Raw genomic sequence first — 9,718 nt, 5'->3', positions numbered from 1 at the left:
TCTAAAGACACAAGATGGCCGCGGCCGTGGCATTAATTGAGAGGTCACCGGGTGTGTGGAAGCTGTTGGAAACAGTTGGGTTAAAAAATGTAAAGAACAAAAAGGAAAGGACCCTGCAGGGCTGAGAGGGGGGGGGGGGGGTGAAAACATGCACACGCACACACACAAACTCATGGGGTGTGTTGTAACGCAGGTGTCCCCCTCCAGACGATAGATAGGGTCGCAGTGAACACGAGCAGCTGCATCCACTTCGGACTTCTTGTGAGCGAATAAACTATAAAAATAAAAAAAATTACAAAAGGGGTCGAGGACACAAAATGGCCGTTGTGGTTGAGGGTGCCAGATTGCCATGGTAACGCCTGCGGGGAGGTAGGTGATGCAGCAGCTGCTTGGTGCGCTTTTATTGGTAAGAGAAGTCTTTCCTCCTGCAGATCTTGGTGGTGGGAAACGGTCTTTCTGAAGTGCATTCGCGTCTCGCAGTGAGGGATTTATTCCGTGCGTTATTCTGAGGAGCAACAGCATCAGTGTTGGGCTCTTTTTCATGATGCATCAAAAAATAAATAACTGTTGAAGTCTTCCGTTTCTCAGAAATCATAAAACAAGAGCAGAAATATACTAGCGGGTGAAATTATGTAACAAAGTAACTGCAATAAAATGTTATTTTCTCAATTGTCATGCAGCGATTATCCTTCAGTTTGTCCTTTAAAACCTGAAAAAATAAACATTTGAAGTTTAAAAGAATAAATCAAATGAACCGAAAATACTGAAAACCAGTATTTTACAGCGTACAAAAAAAAATTAATTATTATTATAATGTACCCAAGACTTGCCTAATTACATTTATATATATATATTTAATTATCATATTTACATAATTATGTTTGTGCAATGATCACTGTGTTTAGTGTTGAAGGGAAAGTCCTAAATATAAATATAAAAAGGTCTATTGTAAATAATACATTTAAGTTGATCTATATTGTAATATTTGCATTACTGTGCATGTAAATAAGAGTTTAATATACACATTTGTGTTTGATTGTCCTCTAAGAATCTTTTTCTATGGAAAACACAATTGATTTATTTCTACTTAAAATGGGATATTTTAGGTCTTAGTTTTAATTAACCATAAAAAAAACATAATTTGACAGCTGTGTATTTTTCTTATTTGTTCAAATCAAAAATGTAAAAAAATAAATAAAATAATAAAATGAAAAATCCATTTAAACAGTTCAGAAATATTTTACATGAATATACGACAAAGCTTCATGATTACTGGACATAATTTACATTTAGTTACGGTTACACTGATGCTCTTTTCACGCTTTTTCAAAAATGTAATTAGTTTGACCGTCTGGAATTTTTTCCAATAATGACACTTTCAAAAAAAAACGAATGTATGTAGATTTCATATGCCAAATAAACAAAAATAAACTTATTTTATTCATTTATTTTTACTTTTTAGCCATCACATGTAATGTAAAATTACTTCCTATGCATTTTTAAATGTTTTTTGTTTTATTAATGAATTATTTAGCTTTTCCTTGCTTCCCTCTTTAGCCAGATATTATTGAAATAATATTTATTAAAAATACAGCAATCCTGTCGGAGGAAACAAACTAGTAAAATTACTTCTTGAAAATTTTATTAAGGTTTATATAAATAAGACGTCAAAATTCTCTGCTTTACTAGATTCTGTTGTAAATTATAACTAAATAAAGTAAACAATCTGTGCAATCGCCGGCTGTTTGCAGTAACACCATGAACGCTTTGCTAAATAATACATCATCATTTTATCATTATTTTAGGTGGTAGAAATCATGTTTTCCGGGTGAATCTTTAAGCAAACAATGTTTTTTTGTTTAAATATTTCCTCTAAAGCGGTGTGATGACATAACAGACCAGAGGAAAGCAAAGGTGACTTGTTTCAGTTACGTAATAAAATATATTAGTAACCTAAAAAATCCTTTGTAAACACACAGAATTTTTAAAAATGTCCAAAGTGCAAAGAAAACAAATTAGTGGTGAAATAAGTTTTAAAAAAATCAGGAAAATACAAACTTCCTCGTTGGATTACAAACAATTAGTCAAACAAGGCTTCTGACCATTATAAGGGAAGTTGTGGCTCTAATGTGCACTTCCTGGAGACCACCTGTCAATCAAATAGAGTGGGTGGGGTCTGTGGCGGAAGCAGTTTAATATCACAAAAGTTTTTCTAAACCAATTTGTTTTAATATTTATCTGATTTTTCTTTTCAAAAGACTTAAATATAGTTTTACTCATTCTACATTGTTTTCCTGTTTAAACACCCACAAACACATGTGTTTTATATACTTCATTGTGAAAAATGGTCTCTGTTATGTGGAAGGTTTAGACCAATTTACTCACAAGTACACACGTACATTAATGAGGAAAAAAATGTACGCTTTTAAGTTTCTGTGAAAACTTTTTTTCATTTTTTCCAGAGGAGCTGAGCAGCTGGTTTCCGCTCTACTTCACCTGCAGACTGGGAGCCAACCAAGTATAAACAAACATTAAGGACTCAAACTTGAAATCAGAAGTGTGATTATTATTTTATGAATTAAAGCGAGATTCCATCTGAAGCAACACGTCAGTGAGATATGAGAAAACTCGACCAGTGGAGAGTTTGACCAACAAATATTAAAGGTTGTGAGATTATTCATGTAAAAGAAAATAAGACGTTATTCCATTAGAAACAACATTTATGATACGCAGTCATTGTTATTTTATGATGAATCTCCATTCATATATTCTGGGGAAGAGGTAACTAGTATACGACTACGACTTGGAGGTACTTGTATGTCGTTCCATTCTTATTTAAGCTTCTCCTCCAATGACATCGAGCTACACGTGTGTGAATGTGGGAAAGCGTGTGTACATCGTGGCACCTACTCTGAGTGTGGAGAAATACACAACATACGATCATAATCAGTATAAGTATGTAAGTAAATAGCGTATCTGTACATGTTGTTATAGAAGTAGTTGCATATGCTCCTCCTCGGCCTGTCAGATTAAACGTTATTACTTAATTACAGAAAATTATCGGATTATAAAACACAGACAGAAGTCAATGATGCACTTTTATTATTTAAGTATATTTGTAATTCAAGATTATGAAGTTTCTGGATATTCTTTCTTTGTGGTATTATTACTTTGTGGTCCAGGTTTTTGGATCATTAAGTAACTAAAAGTAGGTATACAAAAATATGAAAAGACTTTCTTTCAAGTAAAGTCCTGCATTTACACTGTAAAAGTATGATCTGCTAAATTGACTTCAAGTATCAGACCTAAAAGTATTCAGATTGTCATTTAAGACAATCTAAAAGTTTAAGATTTGTAAAACTTTACAATTTCATAATTTCATATCTTTTCCACACACATTACCGTGATGAATAATAATTCACGATGTTCTTTACTTCTCCAAAGCCCGTAAAGTGTCTGTGGATTGTTATCATTTCTGTCGAGTTAAAATGTAAACAGTGTGTGTTATATAAAAAGTAATTAATTGTTTCATGGCGGTCTGAGGTGTATTTAAAGCAGCGCATGGCGCGGCCTCTGAATATTAAAGTGGATGAATTACACTTTGAGCCACTGTGACCTGAATATGAAAATAAAATGAATCCAACCCCACTGATTACACCCATCGTCCGAAAAACAATGAGCGGCGGACGCAGCAAAGGATTCTGGGAGGCCGGGTTACCGATCCATTGACTGTATTGTCCACGCAGGGTGTTTAAACGTGCGGATTAAGCCTGAATTTACACGTGTAATCCAAGGCCGCCAACGTTATCCAATTCCACAAGGTCACCGAAAACAGCCGAGGCCTCCGAGGAAAATGAGATTTACACCTAAACGGTGTGTGTGTGTGTGTGTGTGTGTGTGTGTGCGCAAGCTCTTCTTGTTTTTGAGGCTGAACTAATAAAACACAGAAATAAGTTGATTTGACGGCAGCAGCTTCTCTAATCTCGTTATAACGGAAAACTGTTTTTTCTCTTTTGTGTTTTCATTTAGCGGTTTTGTTTTCGGGACTCTTAAAAGATATATATATACACTACATTTGTGTGTACGCACAAATCAACTCAACACCTTTGACAGACTCGACTCTTTGAGGAGCAAACAGCCCGGTGCCCTTTTGGGACCAGCAGACAGCAGGAGCTCTGCTGCCCTCTGATGGATCCCAGGCTGAATTATTCACGCTCGCCGATCGGCCTGAAAACGTTTTTTAACAACGTTTTTTTTTCCTCACGGAAGGATTCACACATTTCTGACGCCTGTGACCGACGCAGAGGTCCAATGAATCAGAGACGAACTGATGGATAAACGAGTTCAATCAACACTGAATAAAATATATGAGTGCGAAATAATGAAAGAACTACACACACGCGTACAAACAGCAAGAAACTGAGCGATGACGCGATGGGTTGATTAATCTACTAGTCAGTCACTAATCTATTAGTCAGTCATCAACAAATGAATCAGCAGAAATGTTGATGAATTATATTATCAAACAGATGCTTTAAATAGATGCTGATTTTAGCCTCTAAAGTAAAGAAAAGGCCTTTTTTAGTTTTCCAGTTTGATTGTACACTGAATATTATTGTGACTACTGAGTAACCAAATATTTAAACACGTCAATGGTGAATCTCTATGATAAGCAGCTGTAAATGATAAAAATGCATTAAGTGAAGGAAATATTTCATATAAATGAAATCCTTTTGAGTCGTTATACATAGTCATCGATCATCAACTCCAATGGTGGGAGCCTTCGGGTCGTGACCTTCTCGGTGTCACATGTCCCTGAAAAAAGGAAGCGCAAAGTGTCATGTGATCAATTCTGTGTCCTTTCAAAGAGCGGAGGAGCTTTTATAAGGAATCTTTCCTCATTTGGGTTTTTATTGGGAGGGGGGGGTTCTGTGTCACAAGGTGACTGGGAAAGTCAAATGAAAGAAGGTTGAATTAGGATCCGCTGCGTTTGGTCTTATCTGCGCTCTAAATTAAGAGTCAGGACATCTGGACCTCTGTTGCTTTAATTGTGACCGCGGTCTTAATCCCTTGTGAGTCCCTCAACACGTCCTCGCTGCGGGACTCACCCTCCAGTGGCTTTGTGTGGCTGATTGGTCGGCACATGTGGGGAGGAAGTCAACTAAAGGCCCACAGACGGCTTTAGTCTGCGTCCTTTCCATTGATAGTATGAAGTAGATTGCAGGTGTTACAGATGCCAAGTGTACACACACACACACACACACACACACACACACACACACGGCCAGTATGTTTGTCAAAAGCGTTGAAATGCAGTGGTGGAATGTAAGCAAGTATATAATTACTGCGATACTTGTACTTAACTGGAGTATTTTCTTTTTGTGTCGACGTTGTACTTCTACTCACCTGTTATTTGTTACCTTAATGACTTTACAAAAAACATTTTATAAGAAATTAGGTTTTATTATGAATAAAACAACCCAACAATATACAGAAGTAACAGATTAGTTAGTTAATTAATTTGTTGACCTTTTTTCTGGTTTAAATTGTAAAAAACTGCTTTTACATGAATGCACGATGAGTAATAATCAAAGGATAAAATATGTTTAACTATAATTATCTTGATTGGATGCTTTCACTCAGAGTTACACAGATACTACTAACCTATAGCATTATACTTTATTTTATTCCTCGTGCACTGTTGTCTTGTCGTCCATTGTCTGTCAACCGCCAAGTCACAACCCTTGTATGTCTGACATATTATGGCAATAAATGATTCCTGATTCAGGACCTTTCCTGACTTTGCCGTCGGTGGCTCTGAGCTCTTATTCTTCTCGTGTAGTGCACGTCGCTTGCACGGGAACTTGGTTCTTACCTCACGCTTCACCGGGCGCCTTCAACCCGCTGGTTCTCGCCTGGTTTTTCCGTTTCCTGTCGGACGGCCAATCACAGCGAAGCTCCTCACTTCGGTCGGTCAGACCATCCGGACGCTGCGTCTCCTCCAGCGTTCTTCTGCTGCTGCTCCACCACGAGGGACTGAAGACAGCCAGCAAGGAACCAGGAGCGCCGACACACTGCCCTGTCGCCCCCCCACCACACACACACACACACACACACACACACAGGAGGCCCAGGCTGATTGAGCGCTTCAGCACGGAGAGGAATGTTTTAATTACTGTGAGGAGGCTGTAGCATCATCAAGTGAATGTAGTTTGTTTTAAATTATTAGGAGACGAGGTGACTTTAATGTTTTCAGTTGAAGTGATCGCTCTGGTTTGGAGACAATCGTTTTGAAAAGGAGGGAAATTAGTAATACTTTTAGATGTCGTGCCGTACAGCAAAGCACTACATGGTCATCAACCTCAACTTTTCATGCAAACAATGCATGATTTATGCAAACGTTGCATGATTTATGCAACTGATGAAAGTATTTTCCTATATTTAGTAATATTTCTTTAAAAGGAAACATTTACCTAAGCGGTTATAAATATATGAGCTAAACTGCTAAAAATCAAAATGACTGATAAAATACTGCTTTGTGATAACTAGAAGTGTTTTAAAGTAAGATTATTTAATGTGTATGAAAAGTAAAGACGTACCTCTACTTAAACTTTTGGACATATTGATCCAATCCAGCGGAACTCAAGCAGTCCATCATTAGTTTGTGTGTGTGTGTGTGTGTGTGTGTGTGTGTGTGTGTGTGTGTGTGTGTGTTGCAGAAGGGGGCGGCGAGGGGGGGTTTGGGGACCCCGAGACGTCCCTGTGAGTGACCTGGAGACCGGCCTGTCGCTCCGAATGAGCGTCACACTCACACACACACACACACACACACACACACACACAACAGGATAAGTCAAGTGTGTCTCTGCAGCTGACTGGGTGTCTATGAGCAGGCTTGAATGGGGGTGAAGGGGGGGTGGGGGGGGTTACTTGAAGGTAAATCAGGCACTTTGGGGGGTAAACATTTTGTTTCCAAACCGACCCGGATCCTCAGAGGAGACATTTATCGATACAAAAATGCCAATTCCTTCTTTCCTGATGCCTTTATTACCCAGAATGCAGCTGGACTGAACCTTCAGGTTTTATTACTTTTCCAACATATGAGTTAAGATTTTCATATTTTCCAACCAATCGTCGGTTTTTGCCTCCGACTTTTCCCCAACAGGCGGCTCAACCTTTAGAACAGAAAAATTCAGGTCACATGTTAAGTTCTCTTCACCCAGGGCGTTTGTTTACCTCTTGTCTCCATCCCCTTACGACTTAGACACACACACACACACACACACGCACACACACACCCTGTGGCAGTTTGCTTTTGTATGGAAACACAGCTAACCCTGCTGCCCTCAGAGTGTTCCTGCTAAACCAACCCAGCCGTCAGTGTGTCGTCCTCCCGCAGTCCAAACGCCACCTATTGCTAATTGGAGCGATGTATGTGCGCACACACACACACACACACACACACACACACACACACACACACACACACACACACACACACACAGCTGCTTCCATTCATGTTTCTGTTTTGGGACGCACTAAAATACGAGCTGTGCCGTTTGTTCTCCCACTTTGCTGCAACACAATCCAGCAGTTAATCAAGCCGACAGAGAGCGACGTCAACGCGGGAAATAATTTGCATGTTGAGACATGAACAACTAAGAAGCAGAAGTTGCAAATTTGAATGCACAATTTTTTTGTTTTTATTGAAATTTAATCTGGCTTTTGGAGCAAGAATAATAAAAGATGAATTGTACAATAACAATTAGCTCAGCATTCCCCATTAAAAGAGAAAATGATTGACTCTGCATTAAAATAATTATTTAATTAGATGGGGTTGTTTTAGTTGCATCATTTTAATTTGTAACATTAACTTTCAGATAATCCGCCGGAGTCAATGTTCATACATATCAAAACTGTTTAGAATGCGCACACACACACACACACACTATGCATTGTTAATGGCGGTGAAGCACTCTGTGTTTGACTGTGGGTGAACGAGGCGGCGACGCGTCAAACAGCATCAGCATCAAACTCAACCGAGTCCAACTCCAGCTCAACGTCGCCGCCCTGCTGCTGAGGGAGGAACACCGCACCACCATCATCATCATCACCACCACCAACACCGTCCATCATCATCACCACCACCACCACCACCAACACCGTCCATCATCATCAACACAACAAGTGCTTCTGGAGGACCAACATGTTTCTGGTGTGGTGAGAAACGATGTGAAAACGATAAGGAAGCTCAGATGAGAGTTTATAAATGTTGATAAAAGAACATTCAAATTGTACTTGAACAAATCGACTTAGTTGCTTTTAACCTCTCGGAGGCTCAACGTGAACGATCGTCTGTCTTTATGTTTTACGTCCAGCATGTCGAGGAGCACAAATAAACCAATGAGAATACAGAGAGAGGAATGAGGGAGAGTGTGTCTGATCTTGATAGAACACACACTGCATCTCCATGATTACAACTCTGACTCGATAAGTGTTTCCCTTTGAACTCGGCGGATTATGTCGTTGACTTTAATGTTCTCGCAGGACTTAGAGTGTGTGTGTGTGTGTGTGTTGGATTAGTCTCTATTTGAAGTGTGAGGTCTGATCTAATCTGCAGGTCGCTGTAAACAGACGCAGTGATCCAGCCGGTCTGAACACAATGTTCTCTGCCAACGAGTCCCCCCCCCTCACACACACACACACACACACTGAGCTATCGCAGTGATGTCATTCTGGTTACCACAGCGGAGCCATGTGATAGTGATGTCACAGGCCACGCCCCATCGGTTTTCTGCCCCAATTAGCACAGACATGGTTGGCCAAACTGTGGCCTCGCCGACCCCTGCAGCAGCAGCAGCAGCACACAGCGTTTGTTATCATAATCCAGTGCTTTTGGTTGTGTGTGCTTTCTGTGTCTGCGTGTCTGCTCGCGGCTCATCTAAAGAACCGCCGGAGCGTCGGCCCGATGCGCTTTGTGCTCGCTCACGGCCCGCGTGTTTCACGGACCGCTCGTGGTTCCAGCGGGAGTCACGATGCAATTGTTTTTGTTGTTGAAGAAAACATATTTTCATACAAAATCACTGAGCGGCGTCTCCTCACTGCTCATAAGCAGAGTGACCCAACGAGTGAACCTCTGGGTCTGTTGAGCCTCACATCCTGCACAACCTGTTGGGGCCTGTTAGGGATTTAAGCCAGAAGTGCACCCCTAGTTAACAGGCCTCGGCCTCAAGGTCAACACGCAAAGCCTGAATAAAAGCCTCGAGGCAGAGCTCTACAATGACCGTAGGTCTGGTCTCTGAGACCTAAAAGCTGGAGAACATGGCTGACGTGTGCGCGGGGACGGTGACAATTGCATTCAAACCCAAACCCACATGTATGTCGGTGCATTTTTAAGGCCTGTTGTGCCTCAGTGATTCCCAGAAGCAGCGCAAACCTTCTTCTTGTACAACTGTAAGAAAAACACAAGCGCTACTCTACGTGCTCTATTCCATCTGCAAATACTCAGCAGAGGATACTCAACATATCTGATCGTTGTTAATACGATTGTGACACAACAAGCAGCTAAACCGTTTCCAGTGATGCAATAAGGAGCAAATCAATCATTTTAAATACGATCATAGTACCGCGCTTAATGGTAAATAGTTACGATGAGAGATTTCCTACAAAGATCCCTGCTTGACTTTGTTGAGTGTTGTGAGAGGTCTGTTTCATCAAC

The 9,718-nt window shown here is 40.2% G+C and overlaps 1 long non-coding RNA gene across 1 annotated transcript; it reads left to right on the top strand.

The window, feature by feature from the left end:
* The first annotated feature begins 205 nt into the window (after positions 1-205).
* LOC144409501 (uncharacterized) lies at positions 206-2,600 on the top strand. The gene is made up of 2 exons (XR_013467968.1): positions 206-406; positions 2,463-2,600. It is a non-coding gene; the product is annotated as an uncharacterized LOC144409501 (long non-coding RNA).
* The last annotated feature ends 7,118 nt before the right edge of the window (positions 2,601-9,718 follow it).

Source organism: Gasterosteus aculeatus, chromosome 6 (assembly GCF_964276395.1).
Source record: "Gasterosteus aculeatus chromosome 6, fGasAcu3.hap1.1, whole genome shotgun sequence".
Taxonomy (NCBI): domain Eukaryota; kingdom Metazoa; phylum Chordata; class Actinopteri; order Perciformes; family Gasterosteidae; genus Gasterosteus; species Gasterosteus aculeatus.
Note: the sequence above shows the minus strand (reverse complement) of the source record. Positions and strands in the feature narration are given on the sequence as shown.